The sequence below is a fragment of the Ciconia boyciana genome, chromosome 9 (assembly GCF_034638445.1).
Source record: "Ciconia boyciana chromosome 9, ASM3463844v1, whole genome shotgun sequence".
Taxonomy (NCBI): Eukaryota; Metazoa; Chordata; class Aves; order Ciconiiformes; family Ciconiidae; genus Ciconia; species Ciconia boyciana.
In genome coordinates, this window is record NC_132942.1 from 24,103,025 (window position 1) to 24,117,418 (window position 14,394).

General features: G+C 51.1%; 1 protein-coding gene across 3 annotated transcripts in view; it reads right to left on the reverse strand.

Annotated features, from left to right (window-relative positions):
• Positions 1–14,394, reverse strand: part of PLEKHG4 (pleckstrin homology and RhoGEF domain containing G4) — an 89,718-nt gene that overhangs the window by 74,421 nt on the left and 903 nt on the right. The gene's annotated exons all lie outside the window — the stretch shown is intronic.

Consider the following 14,394-nt stretch of genomic DNA (forward strand, 5'->3'; position numbering starts at 1 on the left):
CAATTCCTCATTATTCAAAGCTGTTTGCCTCTCATGAAAGGCCCACTCCAGGAGCCAGGAATTTTCTGCAGTGAGAGATGCCTCACAAACAGGATCCACAGACTGCGTGTGAACAAGGTTGCCTTTGGTGCCTGAGCACACGCACTGATATGTAGGATGCCCGTTTCCTGCCTGGGGATTAGAGGCGATGGTTCCCCTACTTCCACCTTCATTCGGGAGAGCCTGCCAGCCAGAACCTGCCCACGGTGTCAGGGGCAATTCCAGTGCTAGAGGCCAAATTCTGATCTATTGCATGGGTGTAAATCAAGAGAGCTTGCCAAAAAATAATAATTAAAAAAACCCCTGTACACATCTGGAGAGAGAATCAGGATCCTTCCTTTCCTTTCTATTTTAGTGGGGACCCCTCTGGCTAACTTACAGCCAGTGGGAGTGAGTTTTGCTACAAAACCAAATGAAAGTTTACTTGGGTGTCTGGCCAGATCCTCATCTGATCTAAAGCCACCTCCCTTCACTAGAGACAAGGAAAACATTTCAGCTGCTGGCCCAGAAGCCCTACAGCCTCCTGCAGAACAGGAGCAGCTGCATGGACATGCCTGAAAACATACCTCTGTCCCATAGCAAGATTGGGAGAGAAAGTTAAACAAAGCAGTGCCACAACAGCTTACACTGCCACCAGGGCACAGTAGGATGAAGGGATCAGGCAGAAGCAAACAGTTTCACTGCTTCCACTCCGAGGGAGCCCATGTTCATTGCTCCAGATACCTCCACTGGCTTGAGAAAATGCAACAGTCTCAGAGGAAGCCTAAATCAACCTTCAGCCAGAGCAGAGATGATGCTCCTCACACAAGCCATCCCATCTCTTGCAACTACCCAGCTCAACGATCTTCAGATTCCTCCTTTAGAGGGTTGGGTGTTTCAAGCACAATATAAACTCCCTGCTCTGTTGCAAGGCTTTCCTGTAGGACAGCCTGTGGAATTGCACAGGAGAGATGAGGATGCCCAGGCAACGCCTCCACAATCCCTGCCTGCACTGAGCTGGGAGAACACGGATGACAGGCAAACCACACACCGCCCATGGCATGGCACTGCTTCAATACCTTTTCTGCTGTTTCTCCTGATGTCAGCAACAAGCAAGGCTAAATGGCAGCAGGCTCCTAAAGTGTTTGCAACTCTTCTGAGACACAGCTGCCTCCTGCAATACCCCTCAAGGTCAATGCAACCAGATAAACAGAGTTTAAGGAGCTATTTTTCATATTCTTCACCCAAGGACTCAAAAAGCAGGATGCCTATGTGCACACTTCCAAGTGTTGAATGCCAGGACCAAGCATTTAACCCTAATCCTAAATGGGCTGTTTTAAACAAGCATCTTTCCACCCAGAAAAGAACAATATAAAACCCCAACTTTTATTCCATTAATTGAAATGGAAAGCCTGGAAATTCCCAGGCACTTCCTCCTCTGCAGGAGCAGGTCTTCAGAGAAAAACTTCCAGATTGTGGAGGTCAAGAGAAAACTGCCAAGAGCTGACAGCCTGCAGCTCTCTGCACAGTTCTGGTCAAGACCACCCCCCACGCAGGGTGCGAGGGGAGGACTCAGCAGAGTTCAGGAAATATAAGAGGAGAAAGCAGACCGATAGGAACTGTGGGATGAGTTGTACAGACCCAAAAGGACAGCCTAAATAAGAAGTCTTCCCTTTACATGATATCCTGGACCTGCTAAAAAAAAAAAAAAAAAAGGCATCGAGGGGGCTGTAGGGTAGGGAAATGGGTACCAAGCCCAACATGAAGCCTCTCACAATTGGACATATTAATGATATTGATAAATATTGATATAACACTGAGCATTACACATCGTTCCTCTCCCATACCCTTGTGAAATGACAGAGAGGCCAAGCACAGCCAGCTGAAGGCAAGCGCAGTTCCAGTAACCTCTGTTGACACCAACCTGTCCCAGCAAGCATCTGTGCCCTTGACAGATAAAACTGGCCTTCACACAGGTGCTCTCCCACCCAGCACCAGCCACCACAGAGAGCCCAGCCAAGTGCTTGGGCACACTATCACAGTAGCATTACTGCCAGTAGCATTTGAGAACAATTTCCCTCTGACCCTCCACAGTCCACAGGTTCAAAATCTCAGTCAAAACCAGCTGGTGGGGGTTCTGTGCTGTCTTCTTCCCCCATGCCTCTTCCCCTGCTTAAGCAAAATTCTTTCAGATATCAATCCCCCCCAACAAAATTTGTTACATTTACTATTGCATATAAAACAAAGAAGTCAAAATATTTGCACAAGTCAGTGCGTTGCTCTAAGGTTCTCACACTATTCCTGCTGCCTTAGCAAAGCCTTCACAATACAATTATTAACATCGGCACTGAATCAAAAATCCTTTATATGGTTAAAATAAACCAAGTCTATATTATCCTTCCTGTAGTAAAATACAGAATAACCATAGCCTGTAGCCATTGCAGAGTTCAGTGCACTCCTTAGCACAGAGGCTTTATCTCTCTCTGGCTAGACTATACCACAGAGCCATGATAGCTGTGCAGGCTTTGAAGGGACAGAGAAAAGCTTTCAACCCCTACTATTTGGTAGAAAGAGGAGATGTTTTCACCAGTCTCTGCTAATTCCACGTGAAAAGCCCCAAACAGGGGAGCAAACGCACACATTCCATCATGCCGCACATGATTGTAGCGCCAGCATCCTTGGGCAACTACAGAACAAGGATGGATGCAGCCTCTGTGTGCCACAGATGAACATGGAGGAAACACTGATTTTCAGTGCTCCCACTCACCCAGGGTGGTCTTCCAGGGATAGGGATAGGTCCTGCCCAGGTGGAGAGTGAAACATGGCAGAGCCTCAGAAGTCACCTTGAAACACAGGGGTTGAAACATGGCAGAGCTTGGAGCCTGCAACAGCAGCAGATTCGCCTCTGATCATAGACTCATTAAACTACAATCCTAGGGATGGGGCTGCTTATTTGTACTAATTAACTCCTCAGATTGCACAGTGGCCTGAGGAAAGGGCCTCAGCAAGGGCTGCAAGAAGCCGCATGGCCCTGCTGTTTAATGCCGGAGCACGGACAGCTAGCCTCACACATCTAGCCTGCGGGCAGTGCCTGCTGCCACACACACGGAGCAGCCGTGGTTTGGAGGGACAGGGAACTCATACGAACCAGCTCAAGGCAGCAAGAGAAGGGGATAGCATCCTACACTCCAGAGGCTGATAAACCTGAAGTCTGGACCCCATCCTACCTACAAACCACATCCCTTATCTCAAGCAGGTGATGCAACCCCCAGCAGGCACAAGGAGAAACCTCTGTGACCCAGGATGAGGGGACAGTGTCCAGAGAGAACAAGCTAAACCAACAAGTATCCAAGGAGAGGGCACTCCTGCCCCAGCACACTTCCACTTCAGCCAGCCCACAGCAGCCCCTGAGAGCTGGCAGAGCCCAGCACAGGAGCCTCCTGGAGAAAGCAGCCTCCTCCAGGGACTGCAAATTTCAGGCTTCCCTGCCTCCAACAGTATTGCCACATCCCCCTCACGGGAAAGGTTCTGGACACTTGCTCCTTTTCAGCCACCCAGCACAAAGGCAAACAGGAGCGCTTTCCAACGAAGCCAGAGAGCATCTCCCCAAGAAAAATGTGTCTTGGAACTCAAATGTTTCTTTGTCAACAGCACAGGAGGACCTATGAACTCCAGCTCACTGCCACCACTCCGCCACACACTCACCACACCTCCCAAAAGAAAAACACGCTTTTAAAATAACTCCTGTATAAATCAAGGCACTAAATAAAGCCCAGGTTAAGGTCACATCCGGCCATACCGGCTTTCACTGCTCCTCAGCTGGGAGCCAGCTGCTGGTGCAGGGGCTGGAGCACAGTGAGAGAAGAGGAAAGCAGCACGTGGGGACGGGATGGGCTCCGTGGGCAGAGCTGTGCAACTGAAACAACCCAGCGTGGTCCCACCCAGGAGGGCAGGGAAGCAGGGAGAGCCCAGGAGGGCTTCACAACTGGCAGAGGGCTTGGGGCTGAGTGGGGGCAGAAAGGAGCAGGGTGCCCCCCCACCAATATAATGGGAGCCACAGATGTGAAATGAATAGAGGGATAAGACTGCTGTGGCAAAGCTCTGCTGCTCAGCCCTAAGAGCCCTTCTCCCCATCACAAAGTGCAGCAAGAACCAGGAGTCAGGGAGAGATGAGGTTATGAGTACCTGGGCAGAAGCCCCAAGCCTGGACTAACAAGGAGGCAGCAGGAAGAGGAGCCCGGGATCAGTTACAACCCTGCTCAGGGGACATGTTTACCTCTCCTGGTGCAAGCAGCCGCTGCAGGATGGGAGAGGAGCCTGCCAAGAGGCACATGGAGTAACCAGGAGCTTCTTGGGCTTTTCTAGGTGCACTGATTGGATTTTCTGCCTACCTTTGTGGGCACAGAGAGAGCTACGTAGCAGCTCCAGCTACTGGGAACTCCTGCCACGCTACATTTCTTTCTGACTCAGGACTCAGCTTCTTCCTCTTTGGGACCTGCTGGTCGCCAGTCAAGGCTAAACCCTGGAGAGCCTCCTACGAGTCTGGAGAACAAGAAGTCAGCCTGCCTAGGGAGCAGAGAGAAGATTCCCAGGGCTACACACCTTGCACAGTGTCAGAATACCTGCGCTCTCCCAGTAAGCGCCTGGGACGGCAACTCAAGTGGCTCAGGACAACACAAGTAGGTGCAGGGAAGGGCTGCAATGCTGCTGGACCCACCTGGGCCCACAAAGCCTTGGCAGCATTTTCCCTACAATTCACCCAAGCACCTTACTCAGAAGTCAGTGTCTTGCTTAAAAGAATTTTGTCTACAAAAAGTTGAGTCTTGGTCAAGGAGAACATGAAGAAGAGGCACAGATCTTCCCTGCTAACATCCCAGATGCTGTCTGAAGACTCCTAAAGACCATCAGCATGGTGAGGCCAGACTAACTGACTAACCCATGACTTATGGCAGACAACACTCCTTTCTAGTGGGCTGGACTGGCCCACATAACATGCTGAGGATGTTATCCATCTTGCAGCAGGAATTTAGCTAAAGGATCTGCAGCTCTGCTCTGAGAAACCTAGACCTCCAAAGTACGAAACTACATATCCCAATGTGCCCCAGTTAAATCCAGTGCTTGCTGTGGCTTGGCAGAGCTAGGAGCATAGCTGGGCAGCGGAGCAGAGCCCAGAGAGGCTGCAAGCACAGCAAGAGGTGCCCCAGGGTACGCCCAGCTCTGAGTCACCGAGCGTCTCAGCTCCCTCTCAGCAGGGAGGCCTTGTCAGGAGCTCCCACAACTTTCTCCTCCTTCTGCCAGCTGCCCGGAGCCCGGCCACATCCTGCATGCACCCATTTCCTCCCCTCTTGCCCAGGTACCGACGGGCAGCGCGAAGGCAGGACAGAGGAGACCAGAGTCTGCAAAGGTGGGGGGAAAAGATGACCCAACCCTCCCACACCCCAGAACTGGAAAGCAGAGACACTGTGAAGAGGCAGAGCTCCAAGGATCACAGCGCAGCGCCTGCCTGTGGCCCCCAGCCAGCTTTGGGACTGGGGGAAAAGGAACACACAGCAGGCGCTGAGCAGGGCCGGGTTAGCTGGTCCCTCCGCCAGCAAAGGCTGCCGTGCTGCGGCACTTGGCTGGGGCTGCTCAGCTCTCAGCTGACATGAGAAACCTCATTTCCAGTAAAAACAGGCCTCTGGGCTTTCCACAAAGCCTTTCCACTTTTTGACACAAAGGTGAAAGCCAGGCCGCTTTGCCTTTAAAAACGAGACATTTCTCCGTTCAAAAAGGTCCTTGGCTAAAAACAAGGCTTGTTTTTCTGACAAAATTTGATATTTCCCACTCCATTTCTACAGGGAGGAGAACCCTCCCAGCCCCATTTCCTGAGCCGCTCTAATCACAGCGGCAATGAGTTCAAGAGAGAAAAATCTTCCCAGAGAAAGTGCCAGCTCCCCCCTCTGCTGCTCACTCTGAGGCGCAGGGGGAGGCTGGGAGGACGGCGCCTGCCTTCAGCACCCTGCCTGTCTCTGGATGTTTTCGCTAAAATAATGGATTATTAAGTGGTGCAGCTATAGAGGTAGGCATTCACACTGCTGTAATTACACCACCTTCCTGTGAGATAACCAGGAACCACTCTACCTGTTCTTTGGGCTATTGTTTCAGTCTTTTCAGGGAGAAAAGCACAGCACCCAGTTCCACTTGGGAGGAAGGTGTTTGCAGTCTCACCCAGGCCAGCTTTGCTCACCTCCAAAGGCAAGCTGCCTTCTGCATGCCACCGTGGGATCCCTTGCACAAGGCATGGCTGTAGCCCAGCTCAGCTCCCCTGCTGCTGGGGCAGGTGGGACGGCTCCACAGCCCATGGATAAACCAGCTCCTACAGCCTTGCAGGGAGCAGTACTCCACAGACAGAGCTCGAAGAATCATTTCCAGATGCCTCCCTCTGTTCCCCTGGCCCTTCTCCGGGTTGACGCGGCTGCGGCGGCCAAAGCAGCTCCTACTGGGCAGTGCGCGGGATTATCATTCCAGGCACTGCAGGAAAATAAGCACTTGGAAGCGATTAACTCATGATCTCTCATTTAATTAAACAAAGGGAAAAATGATGTATTTGCTTTTCAGCTCTGAGGTCCTGCTTCTGCGCATGCCGTACTGTCTGGGCGTGCTCAGCCAGTGAAAGGCAGGCCTAAAGCTGGGCAATCCCCCCACCAGCCCAGGGCTGGTTTGTTTTCACTCAAGGGGGACATCCCAAATTGCTTTGAAAGTGAAGCGTGACCTCCTGCAAGCCCCGAGCTTTGGAGCTAGTACACAGCTAGCCTTGTACTGTCCTCATGCCAGGGCAAAATGCAGGCAGTAGTAGAGGGCAGAGGCAACCTGGTACACGCAGCCACGTCAGTGGCTCTGTACCACACTTCAGGTGGCCAAACATAGATGTTGGCATATGGCAACACAACCAGCAACAGTCACCTGGGCCTACTCCCCTGCCTGAAAGCCCTGCAGCCCAGCAGGATGTTTACGTCTGTCTGATACAGCAACACAAGAAGCAATCTGCTCTTAACATACCCAAACCCCAATATTCATCCTTGCCAAAGACATATCCTGGTGCAGTCCTTTGGAGAGGAAAGCCTGTGCACCTGGAGAAGCACGGCCTTCCCCAGCCCTTCGCTTATCCGCACCCCCAAGGGAAGTTGGACACACGTGGCAGCTTGCACAGCAAGCTCTCTGCTGTTCAACCATTGCCTGACCAAACACTGCTCCCCAAAGGAAATGGTATCACTTGCATTTGGACACAGCAGACTGGCATCTCTTCCCACCAGAGCTCTATATTCACATTACTCCTCTCTACCCTTTCTTTTAGGTTTTCATACTTCAGGTTCTCTGGAGCAGGGCCTGTGGCTTTCTCCTTTGCCTATGCAGCACCCAGCACATCAGAAAAGCTGCTGACAACTGCTGAACAGATTAGAGGGGCCAAACTGGGGATGAAACACTGACCCACAATCCAAGGAAGTCCTCTTATAGCCAGAGAGGAGCGGAACTGGGAAATTGAGATAAGCCTTTCCTCACAGGGATGTGTCCCACTTATAACTGAGCTCTCAATGAACTGAGCAGAAGGTAGGTCTAATCCAGAGCAAGAAATGAGCCCCTGCTCCCAAAGGCCAGTTACTTTCTATTAGCAATAGATCAGGGAGATGATATAGGTGTTTAAAGGGCATGTGAGAGAACAAACTCAAAGCCCTGTCCTTAAACAGACATCTTCCAGCTGAAATGAGGACCTGCAAGTAGATGAGAAGAGCCATGTATAAGACACCATCCTACAGCTGGAGACCAGCTTATTTTTGTTTAGTTTAATCAAGGGATTAAGTCCTTAATCTGAAATAACTGTCTAAGCACAGATTTTTTAAAATATCATTGGCATAGATCTAACCATGCAATTAATTAACAAAGCTGTACTCAGCATGATGCAAAGCTTTGGGTACATTTAAAACACCCTTCGCAGCAACAGACTCATGCTGGAAGACTGTAAGCATGTGACAGCTGTGGTTTCATTGCCCAGAGTTACCACATACGCCTTCCCACCTCCTTGAGACCCCGCAAAGCAGAGCTGCACCCCTCTTCACTCCCACCACCAGACTGCACGGGCTGCCCTGGCTTGGGCACCAACAGTCTGGCCATGGCACCATATGCCATGGTCCAGCCAGGGATCTCCACGTTCACAGTGTCATGTTCCTACAACAGGCTCGGACAAGGCTTGCTAAATCCTGTTAGATAGGACAGGCAGAGCCAAGAATTTCCCAGCCCACTTTTACACAAGACAAGTCCTGGGACATTACAGCAGACTCCCTTTCTTTACAGTGCTCTTCTTGCAAATGCACTAAAAATCCTTCTCTTTGCTACCCAAGAGAAGAAATTGCCTGTGCTCATTCATATTATTATTAGTTACAGTATTTGCTCCACTCTCCACTTCAGGCATTGGCATCCATCTCGCAAGCCAAACCTGAGCAGTAGCATCTTGTACCCCTTACCATTTGTGCCTAACACCTACCAAATAAGAGGATGCTCTAGGCAGATGAAAGATTTGTTTATACCAGCCAGCTATAAAATACCCTGGGTAAGTTCTTAGCCAAAGAGGTCAGCTCATTTTAACACCTTTTAGTCAGAGACATTAGGCCATAGCCAACACCTTGTGTTCAGACACCCATCTGGGGACATCTTACAACAGATGGGCAGCCTCCTGTGCTCAAAGAGAAAATTATAATCCTTCAGCAGGACAGCTGACAAGTGCCAGAAGCAATCTTCACAGGGTCAGCATTTAGATTATTACTTATGGGCCCAGCTTTGCACACATTCTGAGCTCGAGGCTGCAGCTGGATCACATTCAGATTCCACCCCTTCCTCTGCAAGGTGCACGAGCTGCTGGACAGACTCCCACGGGGACCGGTGGATTCTCCATCTGTTGCAACCTCCATAACCGAGCGTGGACGCCACTAAGAAAAGATCATATTTTAGTTAAGAGAGCTCCCAGACTCAATGTGGGAGCTAGGTAACGCTCTCTGGTCCCAGTATCCTGTAACAGATGAGCCATAGTTCCTTTTGGCCTTAAACACTCTGTATTACCATGTGCTCATGAAATACAAGTCCTGCTATGTCAACAGGGAACAGAAACCACTCTGAAGCCAAGCAGCAATTCCAAGAGGGGCTGGCTGATTGCATGAGAAAATACTAAGCTGGCAGCAGCAATCAGATGCCACCTCTGAGGAAGATGCTGTGAGGAAGGATGAGCCAAAAGGACAAAGGAGGCAGCCCAGAGACGGCCATGGCTATGCCAGCTCAACCCTGGGCCACCGCAAGAAGCATCAGTCTGCCCCACAGGGAGAAGTGCTCATGGTCAGAGGGACCCAGATTTGCTCCAAGACTCTCTGAGCTCGCTGGGGAACAGACACGTGTGTGCTCAAGCTCTCCCACCCCTGAGCAGCCAAGCCTGGGACTTGCAGTCGGATGAAAACATTTCCCCTATATTCAGATACAGTGCTAAATGCATGCCTCCCAGAAAGCTAAGTAAATCTGTCATAAATTCAGGGCATTGCTTTTACTAAACTCCTGAGTTAGAAAGGAGTAAACACAGGCTTTTAAAGATACTCCCTTTATAGCTTTTTTCCCCAAACAGAAAACAGTCTCACATGTCCCATTATTTCCATACATATCAAAGGAGGGTGGAGATTTAACTAGTGATTTCTAAAAGACATCTTTGTGCACAGAAGGGATGTATGCCAAAATGTGGGTGGTTATAAGCCCAAACACAAAGGAGAATACATCCACAGGCATTTTCCCCCTTGATCCATTAACGGGTCTGCATACCAGCCTCCTGAGCGTATGAGAAGGACCTTGTTCAAAAGGTAAATGTATTCAGAGACATTACAACAGACAGCAAATAATCCACATCCTTTAACCATGTTGGAGACTCAGCAGTGCTAGGTTTTTGTTGGGAGTCACTGAGATTTTATAGGCAGCCTCAGGGAAGGTATCCTCCTGATGGAACCTGCTCAGGAAGCTTCACAACTCAGTCTCCTGTGAACACTGCCACACCTAACACAGGCTGCAAAGCTCAAGGTGGACACCTAGCTCAGATCATCAGAACTCCTGCAGCTTTTCTTCCCTGCACCATGCAAACCACCATCCAGCCACAGCATCGCATCCCACTGGGGGTGACCATAAGGACCCATGGAGCCTCCCCTCTACCACAACCACTGATGTCCAGGAGGAGCGTATGCAAGTCTTTGGCTTGTCCCCATTGGTCTTCAGATGAGAGATTTGATTCCACTCAAATCAATGGCTGGTTGCACCAGCTGGAGCAAGGGTTCATCCTGGGCATCCCAGACTGATGGCAGGATGGTAAATTTGAGCAGACAGGAAGACTTTCAGATTCATTCTGTGCTGCTTTGATCTTGGAAGTTTCAACTTGGTGTCCAGCAATGCAAAAATGGGATATGTATGAAACCAGCCAGGAGCGCTTACCACAAGAAAGGCCCCTTTTTTTTGTTCATTTTTTAATGAAAGACTAGGCCAGCCAACAGAGATGAGGCACTCTGTGCAGCAGAGAGGTATTAGCATGGTCAAACCTCCAGAGTCAACAGGGGCACATCCATTCACTTCTCCAAGTTGCAAGACAGGTATCACAAGTGGTGTAGAAAGCATGGCACAGAGCATCCCACCACTAGAAGTGGGCAGCTCACCCTAGCAGGCTATCCTTGCTTTTTATTGCTCTTCAGTCAGCAACACGTCCAATCCTGATGCTACTAGTTGCTTTTTCAGATCTTGGCTACACTGAGCTCTGCAGGACAGGAACAGAGGGGTCCCACATGGGTAGAGAGTCAGGAAGAGGAACAAAAGGTGCTCTGATATTGAGTGCTCACAGGTGGGTTGAGTTATAGCTTCTGCAGAAGACACTGTGACTGTTTCAACAGAGATTTTCCAGCTCTTTGTTACTAAAAGGGGCCTGTAGCCCCTATGTCTGTGACTTCCTCCCACACTCAGCACTGATGCTCAGTTTTAGGCTGTGCTCACAGTCCATAGGATGGTTCAGTTTTGCACAGCTCAGTCACAGACAGGGTTATGTTTGGGGTGGAGCTAGAAAATTAGGCTCTGGGAGCTGAGAGGCCATGACTCTGCTCTAGTATTTAGAGGCAGACATGCTGGCTGGCTATCTTTTCTGAAGCAACCAGCAGCAAGATGCTCACAAGGCTCTCACATTGTGATCTCTTCTGCTAACTACCCACCAAGGAGCAGGGTGCACTGAGCAAGGTGTGCCCTCAGGGCTGACTGCACATGGGGGTGGATGGCCAGTGGGATGGCCAGAGGTGGTTACGCTGTGGGATGCCAACTTCCAGAAATTAAGTGCCGACACTCAGCATACAGTCTCCCTTGGACACCTGTGGCATCTCACCATAAACACTTGCTGTTTGCATTCCCAGCTGGTACTAGAACACATTTGGTGAATGCTGGGCAGAGATGCATGGATGCAGCTGGCCTGTCACCTGCATTTAGCCATTATTTTCATTGCTACGATGAACAGCATGTTCACCTGCCCAGCATTTTTGGAAAGAAGCTGGGCATTAAGCACAAGTTGTCATCCTTGTTACCCCAGAGAAGATGCTTTCACCACTTCCATGTGCTCAGGATTACGTCTCTGGGCTTTGTCTGTGTTCCCACATCTTGCTCATAGCTTTGGCACAGAAATAAAGAAAGAAGATCCCCAATCCTTAAAGCTCTTTGTGATTCCCAGACTAATTTCCTTTCCGCCCCAGGAGAAGACATAACCAGAGGATAAAAGAAAGACTATATTTTCTGCTGAAACCCATCCTCTCTCCTGCCAACATAGAGGTGCCACCTGAACTTCTCTGCAGGAAGACACCAGCGTTTGCACATCTTGTGATACACACAGGCCCTGTTCTACATGTCTGTGTGATGACTAGAGACTTGGAGCATGCCACCATGTGAGAGGAGCAGCCCAGGCAAGTCTAAGACACACAGTTGCAGGAGCCTTGCTGAATTCATGTGCTGGGTCCACAGTGCCGCAGCTACCATTGAAGAGCAGAAGCAACCACCCTAGCAAGGGTGGAAAAGCAGCCCTGGGCTCCCTGGCCAGCTGCTGCAGCTTGAGCAACTTCCTGGAGAGGAAGCTATCCCTCACAACCTGGGGACAGAGGCTGGGAAACAGACCACTGCACAGTGCAGTAGAGGAGCAGGGATATTGCTCACTGTGCCTCCAGCCAGCCCACCCAAGAGCACAGGGTTTTGCACCTGCTTGGATGAAAACTATTCCTCAGGTGGGCCGAGTGTGGTCTGGCTGTACGCCTTGACCATCTCCTGTGCCCCATCCAGCAGCAGGCACCAGGCAAGGTGAAGCCCACGCCCTCTCTCACAGAGGAGAAATCCCTACCAGGGAAGAAGGGCAGATCCCCAGCCACAAAAGCCACAATGGGATGAGAAGGGTAGACAGAGCCCAGCCAGGCTCTTGCCTTGCTCGCACCATGGGGTTTTCACAGCTGCAAAAGTCAGTTCTAGTGGAAGTGGGCTACTTTAGCCTAAGGTACCTTACACATTTGGTGCTTTAGGCATCCTCCAGCTATGTACCCATCCTCTATGTACCCATACACACACCACATCATCCGTAACACTGAAGCATGACAGACACCCCATGAAGAGGAATCACCTGCTTCACACAGAACAGCGCAGCCAGCAGTTGCACCATGCCAGACTCCTGTCAAGAGCCAAGCCTCTAAGAGTCCTGCGGACTGCCAGAGGCCATGGGGAAGTCTCATGCAGGCCAACAGACTGACCCATATTTACTTAGATCTAAATCTTTTGCCTGCAGGGTTTGTTTGATTCACCAAGACACCAAAAACTCAAGTCAAACAGAACAGCTTCGAGCTACGGTCACACCTTGGCTGCTCACAGACCACACCTCCCAAAATGCAGACTGGTCTACCACGACGTTGAGAACAGACACCTGCCATGGACTGCAGGTAACCGCAGTATGGCCAGCACCCATCACTGGGTCTGTGGCAGCATGGCCTCTGGTTCCCGCTCCTTGCAGCTGCCTAGCCTGAACTCAGCACCTGAGAGGCACACAATCCCTCCTCAGCAGTGACACATGGTCCTTGCATGCTCACAGCACAACCGTGGCTTGCCATGACACTGCACCACACAAAGACCCCTGCTTCAGACAGCTTTGGCATCACCCATTAGAACAAGGTAAAGGACCCGAACTGGGGATGAGCACTTTGGAATCAGAAAGTCACCTCCACCTTGCGGGAGCAGAGTAGCAGCAGTCTCTGCCCCAGGTCTCCCAGAGCAGAGCTTCATGAGCACTGCTCCAGCCCCCATGGCAAAATGCAGCCCATAGGACTGCAAGGGATGGCACCCACCCTGCACAGCCCCAGACAGCACTATCCTTTGATTTCAACTTCATACAATAACCAGCATAGACCAAAAATTGCCAGGAATGCACTAGGCATGGGGTGAGGGAAAGAGCTCTCCTGACTGAGGTGGGGAAGTGGAAGTGAGATGCCTGCAGGCCTCCACAGCAGGATGGGAGAGTAGAGCACACCACAGCTCTGACTTAGGCACGTAAAGGTAAAGAGAGCTATGGGGTCCTCAGCAGAGGAGCTGGAGGGTGGCAAAGGGAAGAGACATGGGTCCATGAGCTTAGCTCAGGTTGCAGAAGCCAAAAGTTGGGCAACTCTTCCTTCAATGAAAGCTGAGCTTCTCCAAGCCCAGAAGCTGAACTTCTAAGAAAGAGCAAGTCAATGCCAAGCACAGCAGAAATGCAAGCTGTTTGTCCCCCTCATGGACTTTGTTCTCTCTGCTGTGGAGAAGCAGCCCGTGACACAGCAGGACACGTCCAGGAGATTTAGGGCTGCTGGGCACACAGATCCCAGCCTGAGCCCAGGAGCAAACCATCAGAAGACAGACTGGTGCTCAGCAGGATCTCGCCATAGGGCTAGTGATGCCTCTAGCCTCTGCCACCCCAGGGCTGGGCACCTCTGATTTGTAGGGCAGTGCCAGTGGGGCTGGGCAGGGGACTGCCCTGCAGCCACTCCCAGGGAGAGAGGGTGCTCTGCTGCCCAGCTGGGCTCGCCAGTCTCTCTCCTCCCCAAACAAGGATCTCCACGTGCAGAACTTGACACTGAAAGGGAGAGATCTCAACCCAGCTCGATGCCCACCCTGGGCAGGAGAAAAGACGATGATGCTCTCCCCTTCCCTGGGCTCTGCAAGGGGGCAGTGCCCACAGCCCCGGAGCAGGACTGGCAAAGAGTGAGGGCAGGAGGAGAGCCCAGCATCCGTGCAGCCTGAAAGACAGGGCCCTGCCTGACCTGACCCGTCCCAGCCCCTTGCTCAGGA